Here is a 23,567-nt window from a genome sequence, read left to right as displayed (position 1 = left end):
TACCTACTGTGAAGCATGGGGTGGCAACATCATGCCTTGGGGCTGTTTCTCTGCAAAGGGATCAGGATGACTGATCCCCCTGCTTAAGCCAGTACATGTCCGGGCCTGTCTAAAGTATGCTAGAGAGCATTTGGATGATCCACAAGCGGATTGGGAGAATGTCATATGGTCAGATGAAACCAAAGTAGAACTATTTGGTAGAAACACAACTCGTCGTGTTTGGAGGAGAGAGAATGCTGAGTTGCAACCAAAGAACACCATACCTACTGTGAAGCATGGGGTGGCAACCTCATGCTTTGGGGCTGTTTCTCTGCAAAGGGATCAGGATGACTGATCCGTGTACATGAAAGAATGAATGGGGCCATGTATCGTGAGATTTTGAGTGCAAACCTCCTTCCGTCAGCAAGGGCATTGAAGATGAAACATGGCTGGGTCTTTCAGCATGACAATGATCCCAAACACACTGCCTGGGCAACGAAGGAGTGGCTTTGTAAGAAGCATTTCAAGGTCCTGGAGTGGCCTAGCCAGTCTCCAGATCTCAACCCCATAGAAAACCTTTGGAGGGAGTTGAAAGTCCGTGTTGCCCAGCGACAGCCCCAAAACATCACTGCTCTAGAGGAGATCTGCATGCAGGAACGGGCCAACATACCAGCAACAGTGTGTGACAACCTTGTGAAGACTAACAGAAAACGTTTGACCTCTGTCATTGCCAACAAAGGATATATAACAAAGTATTTAGATGAACTTTTGATATTGACCAAATACTTATTTTCCACTATACTTTGCAAATAAATTCTTTCCAAATCAGACAATGTGATTGTCTGGATTTGTTTCCACATTTTGTCTCTCATATTTGAGGTATACCTATGATGAAAATTACAGGCCTCTCTCATCTTCTTAAGTGGGAGAACTTGCACAATTGGTGGCTGACTAAATACTTTTTTATAACAGTCATTGGTGGTACAGCACTCCCAGTAAAAATCCAAATACCTTCTGCCCAGGGTGCACTTTAAATGAGTGTATACAGTTCATGGAAGTAAAAAGGCACTCACTGGGTCTTGAATTCTTTTTCTATTTATTAAAGTGACGTTTCGGGTTTTATCCTGTCCTCAAACCAACAACAAACAGACATACAATACTTGCCAGACTTAAATACAAGCCTAATGCCCACCCACAGAGCTATCCGCGGCAAACCGGAAATCACAGCAACCACGTGGTACATCTCCACATCATATGTTGCTATGGAGACCGGACGCCGCTCGGTAGCCCTTGTGAAAATGAAACCAAGATAAAAACGAAGGAGACAGTTCCAGTAAACAATTAACAATACGATACGTTATAGTATAGTATACCAGCTAGTGGAGGATATTGCCGCAAATCCACTATTTCAGTTAACAGCGTACCTTCTGTACTTTAACTTCATTGGCCAAGGCTGAATCAATCACAATGTAGTGTATAGCCAACGCCCAAAAACAAAAGAACAGCTGTGAGTTACTGCAAGCATCGCTGATTGGTTACAATTGTTGCTATTGCCGGATATTGATGCAAAATTGCATTCAAGTATATTCGTGCTAAAAAATATATGAAAAATTATTATGAAAAAATGTTTTTTATGAAAAAAAAATTTATTTTACCAAAATGTACATACAGTATACATATATGAAAAACGGTTACTATATACAATGGATCAGGGTCTCTCATAGGTAACAATGCCAATCAAGGTAGACATTAAGTCCTTGTGGTGCCATAGTTCCCAGTTCAAATATCCATCTCGCTTCTCGTTGCAGCAACATTTTGGCACGGTCGCCACCTCTAGACGGCATTGGTATTTGATTAATAATTATATACTTGAGATCAGATACTTTATGATTGGCATGTGCGAAGTGCCTTGCCACAGGCTGATCTGATGTGCCCTTTTCAATGGCCGTTCTAATGGCCGATCGATGGTTCGCCATCCTCGTTCGCAGATCATCCACAGTCTTTCCAACATTAAATAATCCACACAGTGCAGAAGATATATTATGAATTGTGTGCTGCAGGTCACCCTGTGCTTTATTTTGTATTTTTTTTGTTGGAATACGGATGTCTAAAGATTTTTCCAGTGGACAGACCCCCGCAGGTGGTACAACCTAGACAGCGATAACACCCCGGCTTAACTTTGAGCCAGGTGTCTTTGACGTAGCATTTTCTTGTATCCGTTTGAATCAGTTGGTCTCTTAGAGATCTAGCTCTAAAGTATCCGATCCTGGGTGGTGGTGTCCCATACAATGGAAGGTCTTTATCAGAGGTTATCAGCGACCAATTCTTCCTTAAACTGTCGACTACAATATGTTTGTCTATATCAAATGTAGTATTGAACGTCAGTCTACCCTCATGAGTTTCTTTGTTCTTGGATTGGGGTAAGGCTTGTTGGTTTGTACTAAGCATGTCCTGCTTGATCTCATTTAGATGCTTATGTTTATACCCCCTCTGGAGAAATTCCTTCTCCATTTCATCCAGTTGTTCAACCATGATTAATTTATCCGAGTTGTTTCTCACAGTCCGCTTAAATTGCGAAATTGGCAAAGCTCTTTTTAGAGCTAGAGGATGACAACTCCATGCGTGGAGTAGAGAATTTCTATCCCTTTCTTTAGTAAAAAGGGTGGTATGTAAACATCCATTTTTCTTATAGACCCTTAGGTCCAAGAAGTCGACTGTGGTTTTACTGTGTGTCATTTTAAATTTAAGTGATGCATGGGCTAAATTCAAAGACTCAATCCAACGAATCAGATCTTCCTCTGTTCCCTTCCACAGTAGGAACAGATCGTCGATGTATCTTTTGAATAGGGTGATATGCTCGTCCGCAAATAGAGTGGTGACAACCGTCTCACATTCGACCATAAATAGATTGGCATAGGTGGGTGTCATATTCGAACCCATGGCCGTTCCAGCTATCTGTAGAAAGTATTCTCTTTCAAAATGAAAATAGTTCATCTCCAGGCACACTGTCAGTAGCTCAATGATGGCATCAATTGGTGGACCAACATACGGGTACCGAGATAGTTGCCTGGTAACCGCCCTTATTCCTTCTACATGCGGTATAACAGTGTAGAGGTTGGTTATGTCCAATGTAACCAGCAAGGTTTCTTCTCCAATCTCAGACAACTGTTTAAGTGTATTGATCATTGATCCTGAGTCTAACAGAAATGTGTCCATTTTTCTCACAAGAGGTTGTAATAGATGGTCAAGGTAGGTGGCAATCGGTTGTAGGAGGGACCCTATGGCAGACACTATTGGTCTACCTGGCGGTGACTCGATACTCTTGTGAATTTTTGGCAACGTATATATGACTGGTATCCGTGGATACTCCACAGTCATATACTGTTTGGCATCTATATCTAGATAAGCCATATCATGTAGATTTTCAAGCATGTTGTCATTTTTCTTTTTAAAGATCAGAGTAGGATCATCTCTTAGTTTCCTATATGTATCGCCGTCCTCCAACTGTCATACTATTTCTCTGCGGTATTCAGTATAATCTTGAATAAAGATTGCTCCACCCTTATCAACTGCCACCAATACACACTTTTGTTCCTATAATCGTTAGTTACATTGTCTAATTTTCGATTTTTATAGGCAATCAATTCGGACTCATACTTATCGATATCCTCCTTAAGTTTGCCAATCCAGTTCTTATCGGATTCCAATTCCAATTTTCGTAGATTGGTTTCTTCATACTTAATAATCTCCACTTTATTGATTTCCAACAATCTGGAGACTTCTTCCACAACTAGTAATACCAAGTCCAAACTACATTTATTTAATATGTTACACCATTTAAGGTTTCTGCCTATCGTGGGAACATTTCTGATCCTAAAGCCCCTTGGGATGTATTTTTTTCGATGGTACTCCAATAAATAAGACCCATGCAGAGTAATATCAACATTCTTTCTTTTTAATTTAGCCAATTTATCAAAAATCGGAGTGGTTTGCTCAGTAATAATCCTTGGTGGAATTGCAGCAAATCTGATGGGTGATGTATCCTCTTCTGTGAAGAAGAATTCTTCAGAATAATACAAGTAAAAAACAATAATAGTTGGATGTGGGAATCACAGGTCCTGTTTCTTAAACGATATGTGCTGGGTGCTAGTACAAAAATAATATAACAGTCATTGGTGGTACAGCACTCCCAGTAACAATCCAAATACCTTCTGCCCAAGGTGCACTTTAAATGAGTCTACACAATTCATGAAAGTAAAAAGGCACTCACCGGGTCTTGAATTCTTTTTCTATTTATTAAAGTGACGTTTCGGGTTTTATCCCGTCCTCAAACCAAAAACAAACAGACATACAATACTTGCCAGACTTAAATACAAGCCTAATGCCCACCCACAGAGCTATCCACGGCGAACCGGAAATCACAGCAACCACGTGGTACATCTCCACGTCATATGTTGCTATGGAGACCGGACGCCGCTCGGTAGCCCTTGTGAAAATAAAACCAAGATAAAAACGAAGGAGACAGTTCCAGTAAACAATTAACAATACGATACGTTATAGTATAGTATACCAGCTAGTGGAGGATATTGCCGCAAATCCACTATTTCAGCTAACAGCGTACCTGCTGTACTTTAACTTCATTGGCCAAGGCTGAATCAATCACAATGTAGTGTATAGCCAACGCCCAAAAACAAAAGAACAGCTGTGAGTTACTGCAAGCATCGCTGATCGGTTACAATTGTTGCTATTGCCGGATATTGATGCAAAATTGCATTCTAGTATATTCGTGCAAATAGCAACCAGTAATCATAAGTACCCAAAAGTACTTATGATTAAGACCTGATAAAGACCTTCCATTGTATGGGACACCGCCACCCAGGATCGGATACCGCAGAGCTAGATCTCTAAGAGACCAACTGATTCAAACGGATCCAAGAAAATGCTACGTCAAAGACACCTGGCTCAAAATTAAGCTGGAGTGTTATCACTGTCTAGGTTGTACCACCTGCGGGGGTCTGTCCAATGGAAAAATCTTTAGACATCCGTATTCCAACAAAAATACGAAATAAAGCACAGGGTGACCTGCACCACACAATTCATAATATATCTTCTGTACTGTGTGTGTGGATTATTTTATGTTGGAAAGACTGTGGACGATCTGCGAACCAAGGATGGTGAACCATCAATCGGCCATTAGAACGGCCATCGAAAAGGGCACATCAGATCAGCCTGTGGCTAGGCACTTCGCACATGCCAATCATAAAGTATCTGATCTCAAGTATATAATTATTGATCATATACCAATGCCGTCTAGAGGTGGCGACCGTGCCAAAATGTTGCTGCAACGAGAAGCGAGATGGATATTTGAACTGGGAACTATGGCACCACAAGGACTTAACGTCCACCTTGATTGGCATTGTTACCTATGAGAGACCCTGATCCATTGTATATAGTAACTGTTATGTTTTTTCATATGTTTTATATATATGTTTTTCATATATGCATTGCTTATATATGTACATTTTGGTAAAAGAAATTTTTTTTTCATAATAACTTTTTCCTATAATTTTTTTATATAAATAACGCTTTTTGACTAAAATTCTTTTCAGTGCCAACTAGCAATATGTAGAAATATGCCTATAATCTTGTATTACAAATTAAATCAATCACAGTGTAGTGTATAGCTGACGCCCAAAAAACAAAATAACAGCTGTGAGTTACTGCAAGCATCGCTGATCGGTTACAATTGTTGCTATTGCCGGATATTGATGCAAAATTGCATTCAAGTATATTTGTGCTAATAGCAATCAGTAATCATATGTACCCAAAAGTATACCCAAGTATACCTTTTCAGTGCACAACTAGCAATATGTAGAAATATGCCTATATTCTTGTATGACAAATTTTTTGTAATGTTTTTAGATATCTAGCTAATAATTGGAAATATCCTTTTAGGTTTCTTTGTATATGAAGACATAGTCATATAATGCAATGTTAACAACAGTCTATTTATTTGTTGGATTTAAATTAGGCATTTGGAATGTACCCTTCTACATGTCTTGTTCTCTTGCTGTGTTTCCTTTTCTTCTTTTGCTACATTTTTGCTCTATAGGTTTATGTGATATTACTATATAGATTAAGTTTTGGGTATACTTTTGGGTACCTATGAATACTGGTTGCTATTAGCATGAATATACTTGAATGCAATTTTGCATCAATATCCGGCAATAGCAACAATTGTAACCGATCAGCGATGCTTGCAGTTACTCACAGCTGTTCTTTTTTTTTTGGACGTCGGCTATACACTACACTGTGATTGATTCAGCCTTGGCCAATGAAGTTAAATTACAGCAGGTACGCTGTTAACTGAAATAGTGGATTTGTGGCAATATCCTCCACTGGTATACTATACTATAATGTATTGTATTGTTAATTGTTTACTGGAACTGTCTCCTTCATTTTTATCTTGGTTTTATTTTCACAAGGGCTACCGAGCGGCGTCCGGTCTCCATAACAACATATGGCGTGGAGATGTACCACGTGGTTGCTGTGATTTCCGGTTTGCCGCGGATAGCTCTGTGGGTGGGCATTAGGCTTGTATTTAAGTCTTTCAATAAGTATTGTATGTCTGTTTGTTGTTGGTTTGAGGACGGGATAAAACCCGAAACATCACTTTAATAAATAGAAAAATAATTCAAGACCCAGTGAGTGCCTTTTTACTTTCATGAACTATATATATCCATAAACAGCATGCACTCACTGGTTTTATAAAACAAGCTTTATTGGCACACAAAGGAATCAGTGACGTTTCACTTAGGGCTCAATGATTGAAAGCTCTCTGGGCTGGTGAGATTATAAAAGAATGCTCGCCAGTCCTTCTATTTCCCTGGTGGAATGATCTAAAGCCACGTTTTACCCTGAAAACAGGGTGTCTCGCTAAGGTGCGTATACTGCATTTTCTTATGAAAAATGCACAATTAAATTTGTATTTTAAACATCATACAAAACAAATATTTTAACCATTCACACAAAAATAAACAGGGAAAAATTGTATTGTTAAGGTGCATCAAAAATCGTAACAAAATTCTTCACCAAAATTCGTATGTTAACAAAAAAGTTAAATTTGTATGTAATTTACACAGGAATAAATCAAATTAAATATGCACAGCGTAAATCGTAATTGTAGTACACTGGATGTGCAAAAATCCCACAGGAATATCAATTAATAAATACAAAATGCAAAGCGTAATAGTTGTTCTTTCGTAAAATGGGCTGAACATGGGCTATCCATGGGCGTATATAAAAATGTCTCTCTAATCCCAGAGTAATTCTATAAATATTTTCGCACTGCAAATCTCACAGTTTTTTCTCGCGAACTGAAAGGTGGCAAGCTTTTCTCAAAACAATACAAACACTTATAACCCCAATAGAAAAACAAATGCATACTAAATTATAGGCGAATGTAAGATGCTATACGCAGAAAGCAGCATAATGTGAGTTATATTGGCTGCAGGATTTTAATTTTAAAGTGCTCCCCCTGCTCCCTGCTAACTTCACACTAAGGAGCAAAGTTTCCCTAACCAGCGAGCTCCAATACTTTTAATAGGAGCCATCTTGCCACTCGCAGGGACTGCCCCTTTTTTATGATCATTGCACCGGGGCAGCCCTGAGAGAGTCGGCGAGAAAAAGTAGGTTTGAGCTGGCGAAGATTATATCATCGAGCTCTTAGTCTGATGAAGGGGTAAGATCCCCAAAACTGATTCCTTTGTGTTCAAATAAAGCACTTTTTTCATAAAACCAGTGAGTGCATGCTGTTTATGGAACTGTGAATTTACCTGCCTGCACCGTGGTAGCTGTCACACACACAGTATACAGGTTTGCACCTTTAAAAAAACAAAATCATGTTAGTGGTCCACGGGATTCAAAATTGTGAGTTTAGTGGTCCCTGAGGTCCAAAAGGTTGGCGACCCCTGTTCTATAGCACTGGATATTTGTTCTCCACCTGAGAGTATTTAGTTTATCAGTTTGATGGGCATCTGAGAGGTGCCAGCCTGTTTTTGCAACACCATACATGAGCTCTTTGTCTGTGACTATTTAGTTTGAGGTACCTTTTTTCTTTGTTTTAGTGATTCAAGAAGAACCAGTGGTCAGTTTGCTGTGAAAAAGAGGATCCAGCCTGCAATTACATCACCAGATATGTGCTTCCTATGATTATACATTTTGAAGATATCTATTGTGTTCCTGCAAAAAAGTTGCCTTCATTTCTTTGTGCCTGGAAGTTTAAAGTATGGATGGTCTCTATATTTGTAATTTAGACCATTTTTCTTTTACTGTGTGTTGATAGCATTCCATGAGGCCCATTTATCAAGCTCCGAATGGCGCTTGAGGGCTGGTGTTTCTGGCGAGTCTTCAGACTCGCCAGAAACAGCAGTTATGAAGCAGCGGTCTAAAGACCGCTGCTCCATAACCCTGTCCGCCTGCTCTGATGAGGCGGACAGAGATCGCCACAATTCAACCAGATCGAGTATGATCGGGTTGATTGACACCCCCCTGCTGGCGGCCGATTGGCCACGAGTCTGCAGGGGGTAAGAGCTGCTGGTGCAATGCTGAATACGGAGAGCGTATTGCTCTCCGCATTCAGCGATATCTGTCAAACCTGATCCGCATCGGATCAGGTCCAACAGACATTTGATAAATAGGCCTCCATGTGTAAATGCCTCTTCTGAAGGTATTTGATTATATTTTTATGTTTATTTCAGATTTTTTCATATATCTTAAATTAAAGCTCTCTAGAAAGAGGGACCCTCTAATGCTTCTGTTTTGGTCTACTTATTCATGCTTTGTGTTTATTTATTGTACCCCCATATAAATATATGGGGTCTATTTATGTAGGAGCGGACAGAAATGATCTGCTATAGCGAATCATGTCTGCCCATAAATGCCGACAGCATACGCTGTCTGCATTTATTATTGCACCAGCAGTTCTGGTAAACTGTTGGTGCAATACCGCCCCCTGCAGATTTGTGGCCAATCTGCCGCTAACAGGGGTTGTCAATCAACCTGATCGTATTCGATCGGGCTGATTGCTGTTCGCCACCTCAGAGGTGGCGGATGAGTTAAGGAGCTGTGGTCTTAGGACCGCTGCTTCTTAACTTCTGCTTCATTCGGAACTGAAGCGGAGAGGGTCGGAAGCAGCATCCGCTGCTTCATAAATAGACCCCGTAGTATCTGTTACAAATATAGATACAAATAAAAATTACAATTATATTAATTATATTTCTTATTACTTATTTTTAACCCTCACTGGATTTTACATTTCAGTAGTATCCTTCCTACTGGAACTCTAGGATTTTTTGAACGAATACCTGACAGCTTCCCATTATACAAGGCAATTTGCTAATGCGCATTTTTTCTGCATCTTTAATATTTACTGAAAATATTTCAGAGTACAAGATAATAGGGATTATTTTTGCTTCAGTGACTGAATTATAATATCTTTATTACAGGCAGGAGGTAAATACTTTGCATAATTTTTCTTTAATGTCCCAACAGCAGTTAGAAAAATAACATGTATTGTAACAACAGCAATACATCCACCAATCGGAGCAGAGTATCCACAAATGTAAAAATAAGATAGTTCTCTATTTTATTCTGCTACTTCTATCAGATTACAATGTTTCAGCTGGACAATGTTGAACAAATGACTAGAAAGAGAAAGAGAAATCTAGAACAGTAACAAAACAAACAGAGGAACTATAGATTACAATTCATTAGGCTTAGATAGAATACATATTTTGATCTTTTTATTAAAAAAAGTGCAAGCCTAAGGGATAGGGTTCTAGAACCAGATTATGGGTTAGAATTGATTCAAATGGCCATTTCTCAAGTGAAAGATTTACGTCTTGATTGTGCTTTTAAAAAGAAAAAGGAAGACAAATTAACATTTAATACTCCTTACACCAATATGAAAAAAATAGTGACTATTGTGAAATGCATTTTTCTGATCCTTATGGGAGATGATAATTTACATTACGTTGCTAAGAAAGGATATCGCTTTGTTACAAGGTGCAACTGTATATTAGAGAATCTTTTGTCACCAATCATGGTAAAGTCAAAAAAGAATTAAGGAAGTTGGCTGCAATGCAAAGGCTTTGGTGACAAAACAATTCCAATCTAAGGTCACATGTAAAGTGTATGATTTGGAAAATTGTACCAATTGTAGAACGTTATGTAATTTATTAGATTAATTCCATGGAATGTAATCTACAGTATGTTGGTATGACCACAAGGGAAGTTACAGTTTTCATTAGAGAACTCTTGAATGATTCTACCATTAACCCATGTTCAGCGTCAGCCACACATATCATAGAAAAACATGATTGTCAAGTGGGGTCATTCAAATGGTTGGTGATAGATCAAGTCAGGTCACCACCAAGAGGGGGTAAAACTGATGTCCTTCTCTCTAGGAGACAGTCTTATTGGATCTTCACAATACACACCTGTATACCACTTGGCTTTAATACAGAGGCAGGCATTATAAATGTGTGGCGTTAATTGACATAACAACCTATATCTTGAGGTCCATTTATGATTGTGGTGGGTTTTTTTTTTTGGGGGGGGGGTTAGTACATTTCATTCTTCTCCTAGTAATTTGAGGTTATACATATTTTGGTTCTGTAAGACATACTGCAATATTCTGCTCCTGTAATTATTATTATTATTATTCCATTCTTTTATTGAGTATTTATATTATTCTTTGGTTGTTCAGAGGTGAACTATGCCTATAATTTTAATATGGTTAATATATGTGTCTGATATAACATGTCACATGATGTCTTGTGCACCAATTAGAGAGAAATTTTAGCTATAAAAAGTGCAGGTGTGTTTCATGATTTTAGGTCCCTGAGGACGGCGCAAGCCAAAATACTTCATTCACTTTGTCACTTGCAATTTTTATTTTGTTTTGCTCACCAACTCTAGATTACCAACCGCATGCAATTATTCATGCTGAAACCAAGCATAAGCATGTAGATTAAAGAAAATGACATAGAGAAACAGAAAATGTCTAACAAAAATAACAGACTTAGAAAAATGTCATGCGGCTTGTATTCAAGAGCAAGTGAAAAGGGCATGTAGGGGAGAAAGCATATTGGCATACTGTCTTTAATAAAACTTAATTTATTATTTGGTCCGTGAAATTAGAATAATTTTCAGGGCAGGAGGTTTCCTATTTGAATTTTTATTACTGACCCAAAGAAAGAAGTGCATGAGGTGTAAGTCTGAATCTTACGATCAATCTACCTAGTGGTAAACTTCCTGTAGTTGAGCACCAGAAGTACATTTTCATGATGCCGATGAATTACAAACTGAATGGTCTCTAAAAGATGGTCTATACCTGTAGATCCATTGAGTTATGATAGTTGCTGAAACCATTTTTATTGAGGATAGACATAAGATTTTACCATCTGGCCTACCTAACAGTAAGTGAAACTATGGTCTGCATAATGTATTCTAACAGACAGGTCATAACACACAAGGTTATTACATCAGAAAAATGTCAAAAGACTTCACCTTCAGAAAGATCAGAACAAAGACGAGCCTCTGCTTATATATTCAAAACAGTCCAGAAATATTCAAAGTATTATATTAAATATATATACTGTAGTATTTAGTATGTGTGCACACTTCCTCAATATGAGATGGCACAGGTAAAACATGTGCATACATTCCCTGTTGGTGACATTCTAGAAAGTCTTAAATATGTAGAAACTAGTGAGAAATAAAAAAGAGAGCACAAGGAGCAAATCAGGTATAACAACATAAAACGCTAAATGTGTACAAAAGATCACAATGAGACGTATAAACAAAAGAAGATACTAAAGAGCAGCACAAACACATAAGCACATTACACACTAAGTAAACTGGGAAAAGATAAACTCAAAACAGGAAGCAATATGGAGTATTATCTGTCTGGAGAATGTATTTAATGGCGGGAAATTTGCATTGTGGGATAGAAAAATTAGCTGTTTGCAATTGGAGGCCATGAGAGGGATAAATTGAGTGTAACTGGTTTTAATGGGGATTATAAAGAGGGGGGGTTTAATAAGGTAAGTCATAGTTTCTCCCCTTTAATGTGTTCCTAAATATCCATTTTACCTACTGGAGCATATAAAAGTTATAGGACCAGACTACAAGCAACACACTAAATATTTTTATTTGCTTGTGCACTAACATCGCTGGAAGTAAACTTTTAATGCGGGCGGGTTAGCGTGTGTATTACAAGTTGAAAGTAAAAAGTTAGCTTTAGAGCAAAAACGATGCGTTCTAACTTCAGGACTTTGGATTTTGCAACCACTTTAACATCTTCTCCCCATAGGGGCCTAGTTATCAAGCCGTCAACCTCAAATACGCTGGAATTCCGCAGCGTATTTGTGGCGATGCTGATTCGCCTTAGTTATCAAAGGCTCGAGACCGGCAAAAGTAGAATTTTGTGACGTAAGCATCGATCCGCCGGACTCAGTCCGACACAGATCGATTCTTATGTCACTCCAGATGTTCCGCACACAAGTGCGGCACATTCTCACTACTTTTGCTAGCTATCAAAAAACTAGCAGGTACGCTCGGCACTTTTACGGCCCAGCGTACCTGGTTTTCAAAGCGCCAGCCTGGAGGCGGCGGATCCCATAGGAATCAATGGGAGTCTGACCATAGCGAAAGTACAAGTTCGCTGCTGACAGACATCCCATTGATTTCTATGGGAGCTGTCTACACCTAACACCCTAACATGTACCCCGAGTCTAAACACCTCTAATCTGACCCCCCCTACACCGCCGCAACTAAATAAAGTTATTACCCCCTAAACCGCCGCTCCCGGAGCCTACCGCAAATATAATAAATGTATTAACCCCTAAACCGCCGCTCCCTGAACCCGCCGCAACCTATATTAAATGTATTAACCCCTATCCTGCCCCCCCTACACCGTCGCCACCTATAATAAATTTATTAACCCCTATCCTGCCCCCCACTACGCCGCCGCCACTGTAATAAAATGATTAACCCCTAAACCTAAGTCTAACCCTAACCCTAACGCCCCCCTAACTTAAATATTAATTAAATAAATCTAAATAAATTAACTCTTATTAACTAAATGAATCCTATTTAAAACTAAATACTTACCTTTAAAATAAACCCTAATATAGCTACAATATAAATAATAATTATATTCTAGCTATCTTAGGATTTATATTTATTTTACAGGTAACTTTCAATTTATTTTAACCATGTACAATAACTATTAAATAGTTATTAACTATTTAATAGCTTACCTAGCTAAAATAAAGAGAAATGTACCTGTGAAATAAATCCTAACCTAAGTTACAATTACACCTAACACTACACTATACTTTAATAAATTATTCCTATTTAAAAATAAATACTTACCTGTAAAATAAACCCTAAGATAGCTACAATATAATTAATAATTATATTATAGCTATCTTAGGATTTATATTTATTTTACAGGTAACTTTGTATTTATTTTAGCTAGTTAGAATAGTTATTAAATAGTTATTAACTATTTAATAACTACCTAGCTAAAAGAAATACAAAATTACCTGTAAAATAAATCCTAACCTAAGTTACAATTAAACCTAATACTACACTATCATTAAATTAACTAAATAAACTACCTACAAATAACTACAATTAAATACAATTACATAAACTAACTAAAGTACAAAAAATAAAAAATTAAGTTACAAACATGTTAAAAATATTACAACAATTTTAAGCTACTTACACCTAATCTAAGCCCCCTAATAAAATAACAAACCCCCCCAAAATAAAAAAAATCCCTACCCTATTCTAAATTAAATAAATTTCAAAGCTCTTTTACCTTACCAGCCCTTAAAAGGGCCATTTGTGGGGGCATGCCCCAAAAAGTTCAGCTCTTTTGCCTGTAAAAGAAAAATACAACCCCCCCCCAACATTAAAACCCACCACCCACGTACCCCTAATCTAACCCAAACCCCCCTTACAAAAACCTAACACTAATCCCCTGAAGATCATCCTACCTTGAGTCGTCTTCACTCAGCCGAGCCACCGATGGAACTGAAGAGGACATCCGGAGCGGAAGAAGTTAATCCTCCAAGCGGCGCTGAAGAAATCTTCCATCCGATGAAGTCATCATCCAGGCGGCGCTGAAGAAGTCTTCGATCCAGCCGATGTCATCTTCAAAGAGGCGCTGAAGAGGTCTTCTATCCGGGCGAAGTCATCTTCCAAGCCGGGTCTTGAATCTTCCTTCCGCCGACGCGGAACCACCTTCTTCACCGACGGACTACGACGAATGACGGCTCCTTTAAGGGACGTCATCCAAGATGGCGTCCCCTCAATTCCGATTGGCTGATAGGATTCTATCAGCCAATCGGAATTAAGGTAGGAAAAATCTGATTGGCTGATGGAATCAGCCAATCAGATTGAGCTCGCATTCTATTGGCTGTTCCGATCAGCCAATAGAATGCGAGCTCAATCTGATTGGCTGATGGAATCAGCCAATCAGATTTTCCTACCTTAATTCCGATTGGCTGATAGAATCCTATCAGCCAATCGGAATTGAGGGGACGCCATCTTGGATGACGTCCCTTAAAGGAGCCGTCATTCGTCGTAGTCCGTCGGTGAAGAAGGTGGTTCCGCGTCGGCGGAAGGAAGATTCAAGACCCGGCTTGGAAGATGACTTCGCCCGGATAGAAGACCTCTTCAGCGCCTCTTTGAAGATGACATCGGCTGGATCGAAGACTTCTTCAGCGCCGCCTGGATGATGACTTCATCGGATGGAAGATTTCTTCAGCGCCGCTTGGAGGATTAACTTCTTCCGCTCCGGATGTCCTCTTCAGTTCCATCGGTGGCTCGGCTGAGTGAAGACGACTCAAGGTAGGATGATCTTCAGGGGATTAGTGTTAGGTTTTTGTAAGGGGGGTTTGGGTTAGATTAGGGGTATGTGGGTGGTGGGTTTTAATGTTGGGGGGGGGTTGTATTTTTCTTTTACAGGCAAAAGAGCTGAACTTTTTGGGGCATGCCCCCACAAATGGCCCTTTTAAGGGCTGGTAAGGTAAAAGAGCTTTGAAATTTATTTAATTTAGAATAGGGTAGGGATTTTTTTTATTTTGGGGGGGTTTGTTATTTTATTAGGGGGCTTAGATTAGGTGTAAGTAGCTTAAAATTGTTGTAATATTTTTAACATGTTTGTAACTTAATTTTTTATTTTTTGTAACTTAGCTTTTTTTATTTTTTGTACTTTAGTTAGTTTATGTAATTGTATTTAATTGTAGTTATTTGTAGGTAGTTTATTTAGTTAATTTAATGATAGTGTAGTATTAGGTTTAATTGTAACTTAGGTTAGGATTTATTTTACAGGTAATTTTGTATTTCTTTTAGCTAGGTAGTTATTAAATAGTTAATAACTATTTAATAACTATTCTAACTAGCTAAAATAAATACAAAGTTACCTGTAAAATAAATATAAATCCTAAGATAGCTATAATATAATTATTAATTATATTGTAGCTATCTTAGGGTTTATTTTACAGGTAAGTATTTATTTTTAAATAGGAATAATTTATTAAAGTATAGTGTAGTGTTAGGTGTAATTGTAACTTAGGTTAGGATTTATTTCACAGGTACATTTCTCTTTATTTTAGCTAGGTAAGCTATTAAATAGTTAATAACTATTTAATAGTTATTGTACATGGTTAAAATAAATTGAAAGTTACCTGTAAAATAAATATAAATCCTAAGATAGCTAGAATATAATTATTATTTATATTGTAGCTATATTAGGGTTTATTTTAAAGGTAAGTATTTAGTTTTAAATAGGATTCATTTAGTTAATAAGAGTTAATTTATTTAGATTTATTTAATTAATATTTAAGTTAGGGGGGCGTTAGGGTTAGACTTAGGTTTAGGGGTTAATCATTTTATTACAGTGGCGGCGGCGTAGTGGGGGGCAGGATAGGGGTTAATAAATTTATTATAGGTGGCGACGGTGTAGGGGGGGCAGGATAGGGGTTAATACATTTAATATAGGTTGCGGCGGGATCATGGAGCGGCGGTTTAGGGGTTAAACTATTTATTTAGTTGCGGAGAGGTGCGGGATCAGCAGGATAGGGGTTAATAATTTTATAATAGAGGGCGACGGTATAGGGGGGGCAGGATAGGGGTTACTAGGTATAATGTAGGTGGCAGCGGTGTCCGGGAGCGGCGGTTTAGGGGTTAATACATTTATAAGACTTGCGACAGGGTCTAGGAGCGGCGGTTTAGGGGTTAGTAACTTTATTTAGTTGCGGGGGCCTCCGGGGGCGCCGGTATAGGGGGTAGAACAGTGTAGTTTAGTGTGAGTGCTTAGTGACAGGCTAGCAATAAAGCTGGGAAAAAGCCGAAGGGCAGCGAGATCGGATGAGTGATAACTGTCACAGTCCGCTGCTCATCGCCCCGCGGCTTTTTGACAGCTTTATTTGATAACTTAGGCGAACGTATTCAAGGTCCGCGGCGGCGAAGGTAGGCGAGCTTAGGCGGACGTATTGGGCCGGCGAAGCCAGAAAAGTAGACGGCTTGATAACTACCCCCCATAGACTTCAATGGAGCATTTTTAAAAAGCTAACACTTATCAATTGCATGCTAACTCAACTGCGCTAAAGCCGAAGATAGTTATGAATATTTCCAGTTCCAATGTTCTTCACATAGAAGAAAATGTTCTTTTTATCTTTAAATATAAATATATATATATATATATATATATATATATATATACATATAAATATAAATATATATATATATACTGTATACATATATACAGTTGTATGCAAATGTTTAGGCACCCCTGACAATTTCCATGATTTTCATTTATAAATAATTGTGTGTTTGGATCAGCAATTTCATTTTGATCTATCAAATAACTGAAGGACACAGTAATATTTCAGTAGTGAAATTAAGTTTATTGGATTAACAGAAAATGTGCATCAAAACGAAATTAGACAGGTCCATAAATTTGGGCACCCCAGCAGAAATATTGCATCAATATTTAGTAAAGCCTCCTTTAGCAGAACTAATAGCCTCTAGACGCTTCCTGTAGCCTGTAATGAGTGTCTGGATTCTGGATGAAGGTATTTTGGACCAGTCCTCCTTGCAAAACATCTCTAGTTCAGTTAGGTTTGATGGTTGCCGAGCATGGACAGCCCGCTTCAAATCACCCCACAGATTTTAAATGATTTTCAGGTCTGGGGACTGGGATGGCCATTCCAGAACATTGTACTTGTTCCTCTGCATGAATGCCAGAGTAGATTTTAAACAGTGTTTGGGTCGTTGTCTTGTTGAAATATCCAGCCCCGGTGTAACTTCAACTTTGTGACTGATTCCTCAACATTATTCTCAAGTATCTGCTGATATTGAGTGGAATTCATGTGACCCTAAACTTTAACAAGATTCCCAGTACCGGCACTGGCCACACAGCCCCACAACATGATGGAACATCCACCAAATTTTACTGTGGGTAGCAAGTGTTTGTCTTGGAACGCTGTGTTCTTTTGCCACCATGCATAACTCCCCTTGTTATGACGAAATAATTAAATCTTTGTTTTATCAGTCCACAGCACCTTTTTCCAAAATGAAGCTGTCTTGTCCAAATGTGCGTTTGCATACCTCAAGCGACTCTGTTTGTGGCATGTGTGCAGAAAAGGCTTCTTCCGCATCACTCTCCTATACAGCTTCTCCTTGTGCAAAGTGCGCTGAATTGTTGAACGATGCACAGTGACACCATATGCAGCAAGATGATGTTTTAGGTCTTTGGAGGTGATCTGTGGGCTGTATTTGACTGTTCTCACCATCCTTTGCCTTTGCCTCCCTGATATTTTACTTGGCCTGCCACTTCTGGCCTTAACAATAATTGTGCCTGTGGTCTTCCATTTCCTCACTATGTTCCTCACAGTGGAAACTGACAGCTTAAATCTCTGTGATAGCTTTTTGTAGCCTTCCCCTAAACCATAATGTTGAACAATCTTTGTTTTCAGGTCATTTGAGAGTTGTTTTGAGGCCCCGTGTTGCCACTCTTCAGAGGAGAGTCAAAGAGAACAACAACTTGCAATTGGCCACCTTAAATACCTTTTCTCATGATTGGATGTGCCTGTCTATGAAGTCCAAGGCTTAATGGGCTCACCAAACCAATTGTGTGTTCCAATTAATCAGTGCTAGGTAGTTACAGGTATTCAAATCAACAAAATGACAAGGGTTCCCAAATTTATGCACCTGTCTAATTTCTTTTTGATGCATATTACACATTTTCTGTTAATCCAATAAACCTAATTTCACTACTGAAATATTTCTGTGTCCTTCAGTTATTTGATGGATCAAAATGAAATTGCTGATCCAAACACCCAACTATTTATAAATGAAAATCATGGAAATTGTCAGGGGTATCTAAACTTTTGCATACTGTATATGAATATATACATATATATATATATATATATATATATATATATATATATATATATATATATATATATATATAAACAAATATATATATGTATATATATATATATAAAAATAACAAGAGTATTGCATTGAGCAATGATACTTTTTTATTGGACTGACTATATATTTATAAGATGACAAGCTTTCGGAAGAGTTCCTTCCTTTATCAAGTCTGAAGCAATACTAACCAATTCAATGGAATTTACAGATTATATCTTAAAACACAGAATAGTTAAGAAGACAGAAAGTGCAGGGAGAGGAGGAGGTGTCGTAAAAATCATGAGGGGGGCTTAGGTAACAGGCAGCCAGTGTCCAGTGTAGGAGAACAGACAGGGGAAATATATAGCTATACATAGAGCATATACTGACATAAAGTTATATATCAACATTGAATCAATATCTATAAAGATGTGAAATTGTATACACAGGGGGAATACAAAAGTTAAAAAAATACAAAAGTGTGGACATAGGCTTACCTGTGTACCTATATATCAATGTGACTAGCTATAATACTTTAGCCTCTGATGAAGAAGGGAGAACGGATGTTCTACAATATACCTTCGAAACGCGTAAGGCTATAGAGAGTATTATTTGGAGACTGGCACACCACAGACCACCGTAAAGATTGTTTTTCATTTGTGCATCATTTCATCTATATTTGCTTCAAGTTACCTCATACCATTGAGGTTTTAAAATTTTCACACATATCACCGGCCCCGCATGAGCCTTTCAGAACACCGATGTGAGACAAGTAACACCGACCGGACACAGGCCGAGAGCTATATCGTGGTTAAACAACTGTACCTTACCTCATAACGATTGAGGGCTTTTCCTGTGAGTATACACCCTAAGGGGGCCAATTGAAGTCACTTTTACCGGTTGAGGGGCACTGAAAAGGATAACATTATTCTACCGCTTTCTCATCACAACTTTCTGACACGCATTGGGATTTTTTTTATATGTGGAGACTTGCCTTTTATAAAAGACTGCTTTCTGTTCTTTCCATCGAATTTGAACCAGTGTTTTTATATCATTAGCATTCCTATTTTTAAGTGCGTTCTTATGTTTGCATATTTATTTGTCATTTTATAGTAATTTGATACAAGTCTATTCATAAATTTTTATGTCATCTCTGTATTAACGGTATCTTGAAGAGCTTTACTTCCCAGTAGTGAGTTTCGTTAATATTTTATGTATTTCATGTGTGTATTTTTAACATTGTAACGAACATTTATAGAATTTTTTATACATATATTTATTTTTTAGATCACTTAATATCACATGCATATATATTTGTTTGTATTTTAACTGACCCTCTATGTATTAGCGCTTTAAATACTTCTCCCACATTCTTCCCATTATATATATATATATATATATATATATATATATACACACATACAAATAACATTTTCTTCTATGTGGAATGTGAAATATATAAAAACACAGTAAAACATAATTAAAAGCATTAAAATTGATTAAATGTTAATATTCATGTTTAAAGGTATTTGAGTGGAAAGGGCTCCAAAGTATGTATATATATATATATATATATATATATATATATATATATATATATATATATATATATATATATATATATATACAGTATATATATATGTATATACATGTATGTGTATTTATATATATATATATACATGTGTATATATGTGTTCATATGTGTGTATATATACAGGGAGTGCAGAATTATTAGGCAAATGAGTATTTTGACCACATCATCCTCTTTATGCATGTTGTCTTACTCCAAGCTGTATAGGCTCAAAAGCCTACTACCAATTAAGCATATTAGGTGATGTGCATCTCTGTAATGAGAAGGGGTGTGGTCTAATGACATCAACACCCTATATCAGGTGTGCATAATTATTAGGCAACTTCCTTTCCTTTGGCAAAATGGGTCAAAAGAAGGACTTGACAGGCTCAGAAAAGTCAAAAATAGTGAGATATCTTGCAGAGGGATGCAGCACTCTTAAAATTGCAAAGCTTCTGAAGCGTGATCATCGAACAATCAAGCGTTTCATTCAAAATAGTCAACAGGGTCGCAAGAAGCGTGTGGAAAAACCAAGGCGCAAAATAACTGCCCATGAACTGAGAAAAGTCAAGCGTGCAGTTGCCAAGATGCCACTTGCCACCAGTTTGGCCATATTTCAGAGCTGCAACATCACTGGAGTGCCCAAAAGCACAAGGTGTGCAATACTCAGAGACATGGCCAAGGTAAGAAAGGCTGAAAGACGACCACCACTGAACAAGACACACAAGCTGAAACGTCAAGACTGGGCCAAGAAATATCTCAAGACTGATTTTTCTAAGGTTTTATGGACTGATGAAATGAGAGTGAGTCTTGATGGGCCATATAGATGGGCCCATGGCTGGATTGGTAAAGGGCAGAGAGCTCCAGTCCGACTCAGACGCCAGCAAGGTGGAGGTGGAGTACTGGTTTGGGCTGGTATCATCAAAGATGAGCTTGTGGGGCCTTTTCGGGTTGAGGATGGAGTCAAGCTCAACTCCCAGTCCTACTGCCAGTTTCTGGAAGACACCTTCTTCAAGCAATGGTACAGGAAGAAGTCTGCATCCTTCAAGAAAAACATGATTTTCATGCAGGACAATGCTCCATCACACGCGTCCAAGTACTCCACAGCGTGGCTGGCAAGAAAGGGTATAAAAGAATAAAATCTAATGACATGGCCTCCTTGTTCACCTGATCTGAACCCCATTGAGAACCTGTGGTCCATCATCAAATGTGAGATTTACAAGGAGGGAAAACAGTACACCTCTCTGAACAGTGTCTGGGAGGCTGTGGTTGCTGCTGCATGCAATGTTGATGGTGAACAGATCAAAACACTGACAGAATCCATGGATGGCAGGCTTTTGAGTGTCCTTGCAAAGAAAGGTGGCTATATTGGTCACTGATTTGTTTTTGTTTTGTTTTTGAATGTCAGAAATGTATATTTGTGAATGTTGAGATGTTATATTGGTTTCACTGGTAAAAATAAATAATTGAAATGGGTATATATTTGTTTTTTGTTAAGTTGCCTAATAATTATGCACAGTAATAGTCACCTGCACACACAGATATCCCCCTAAAATAGCTATAACTAAAAACAAACTAAAAACTACTTCCAAAACTATTCAGCTTTGATATTAATGAGTTTTTTGGGTTCAATGAGAACATGGTTGTTGTTCAATAATAAAATTAATCCTCAAAAATACAACTTGCCTAATAATTCTGCACTCCCTGTATATATATATGTGTGTGTGTGTGTGTGTGTTAAAAACATGTTTATATACATAATTAAAAAAAAAAAAAAGTAAAGGGGCTTGCTTGAATAAAAACAAATGTCCTTTATTAATCCACTTTAGAAATAGGAGTACACAGCAAGATCAAACATTCATACAGTTTAGCACCAGAAAAGGCTTCCCATTTTCGTGTGTCTGCTATAATCATAGCATAAACTTACAACTCTTTAAAGCTCTATTTAAATTAATCACACAATCCTATTGGTTAAAATAAACTCAAACCAGGCACTTCTTTATAGTAAACAGCTAACCAAAGGGGAATTGTGTGATTTATTTAAAAAGAGCCTTGAAGATTTGTAAGTTTATGCTCCCTAAGGGTGATGCGGGAAGCCAGATGGGGACCCGTTGCTCAGTGTGCCTAGAGAGATATGGCTGCACCTCACTGACGAGGCCCACAGTAGGCAGAAACGTACGTCTGGGGTTTTGCCGTTTCTGTCGTTCAAAGAGGGATTGCCTGGTATTTCGGGGCTAGCCTGCACTGTTAAGTCAGGATCAGACGGATATGCTACAGGAAAGTTCTTCTCTGTGAAAAGCACATGTTGAGCAAAAAGAAGTTGCTTCTTGGGTGGTAACTAGCCATAGACCAAGCTATTATGCTGTTGCTCATTCCCAGGTTGAGCGCTTCTCTGTTTTTATTTATGATTAAGGTAGGTCTGTGCCTTGGCAGGTGTACATTCACTGGAACAGGGCTTGAGCCTTGGCAGGTAAGCGTACACTAGAACAGGGTGTGTGCAATGGCAGGTGAGCATATACTAGAACAGGGTCTGTGTCTTGGTAGGTAAGCGAACACTAGAACAGGGTCTGTACCTTAGAAGGAGAGTTTACACTGGAACAGGGTCTGTGCCTTGGCAGGAGAGTTTACATTGGAACAGGGTCTGTGCCTTGGCAGGAGAGTTTACACTGGAACAGGGTCTGTGCCTTGGCAGGAGAGCGTGCACTGGAACAGGGTCTGTGTCTTGGTAGGTAAGCGAACACTAGAACAGGGTCTGTACCTTAGAAGGAGAGTTTACACTGGAACAGGGTCTGTGCCTTGGCAGGAGAGTTTACATTGGAACAGGGTCTGTGCCTTGGCAGGAGAGTTTACACTGGAACAGGGTCTGTGCCTTGGCAGGAGAGCGTGCACTGGAACAGGGTCTGTGTCTTGGAAGGAGAGTGTGCACTGGAACAGGGTCTGTGCCTTGGCAGGAGAGCGTGCACTGGAACAGGGTCTGTGCCTTGGAAGGAGAGTGTGCACTGGAACAGAGTCTGTGCCTTGGCAGGTGAGCATAGACTGGAACAGGTTCTGTGCTTTGGCAGGTGAGCTTAAAGAAAACCAAAATCTATGTCCAAGTTCAAGCCAGAGGTCAGAAAACCAGGTATCAATCCAATTTTCCATCTTACACAGGAGAAAACAAGAAGGATGGTCAAAGGATAAGCCAAGTTCAGGAGCCAAGAAGACAAATCACATCAGAATGCATATAAATGAGCAGAGGCCCAAACAAATGGGTTTAGGCACAATGTCAGGGCAGGTAGGAGACAGTGAAGCAGTCTTTAATAGTGAAACTGATTAGGAAACTACCTGCAGCTGGCAGGCTTAAGAGCACAGCCAATGCAGGCAGCAGGTCTCCAAGAACATCAACTCAAGATAGAGCCCTCCGGTGGCTCAAAGGCAAGGCAAAAGTCTGTATTTGTATATGTGTTTTTATGTATATGTGTTTTTATGTGTGTATATATATATAAATATATATATATATACATATATAGTATATATA

General features: G+C 38.5%; 1 long non-coding RNA gene across 4 annotated transcripts in view; it reads left to right on the top strand.

Moving 5' to 3' along the window:
* Window positions 1-23,567, top strand: part of LOC128650044 (uncharacterized) — a 124,559-nt gene that overhangs the window by 35,938 nt on the left and 65,054 nt on the right. Inside the window, exon 3 of one of the 4 annotated variants that reach the window (XR_008400719.1) lies at window positions 8,106-8,323. The exons of the other annotated variants lie outside the window; for them this stretch is intronic. This is a non-coding gene — a long non-coding RNA (uncharacterized LOC128650044). Of the gene's footprint in view, window positions 1-8,105; window positions 8,324-23,567 lie in introns of those variants that run through there. 4 annotated transcript variants of the gene reach the window in all.

Source organism: Bombina bombina, chromosome 2 (genome assembly GCF_027579735.1).
Source record: "Bombina bombina isolate aBomBom1 chromosome 2, aBomBom1.pri, whole genome shotgun sequence".
Classification (NCBI taxonomy): Eukaryota; Metazoa; Chordata; class Amphibia; order Anura; family Bombinatoridae; genus Bombina; species Bombina bombina.
This window is presented reverse-complemented; position numbering and strand designations above follow the sequence as displayed.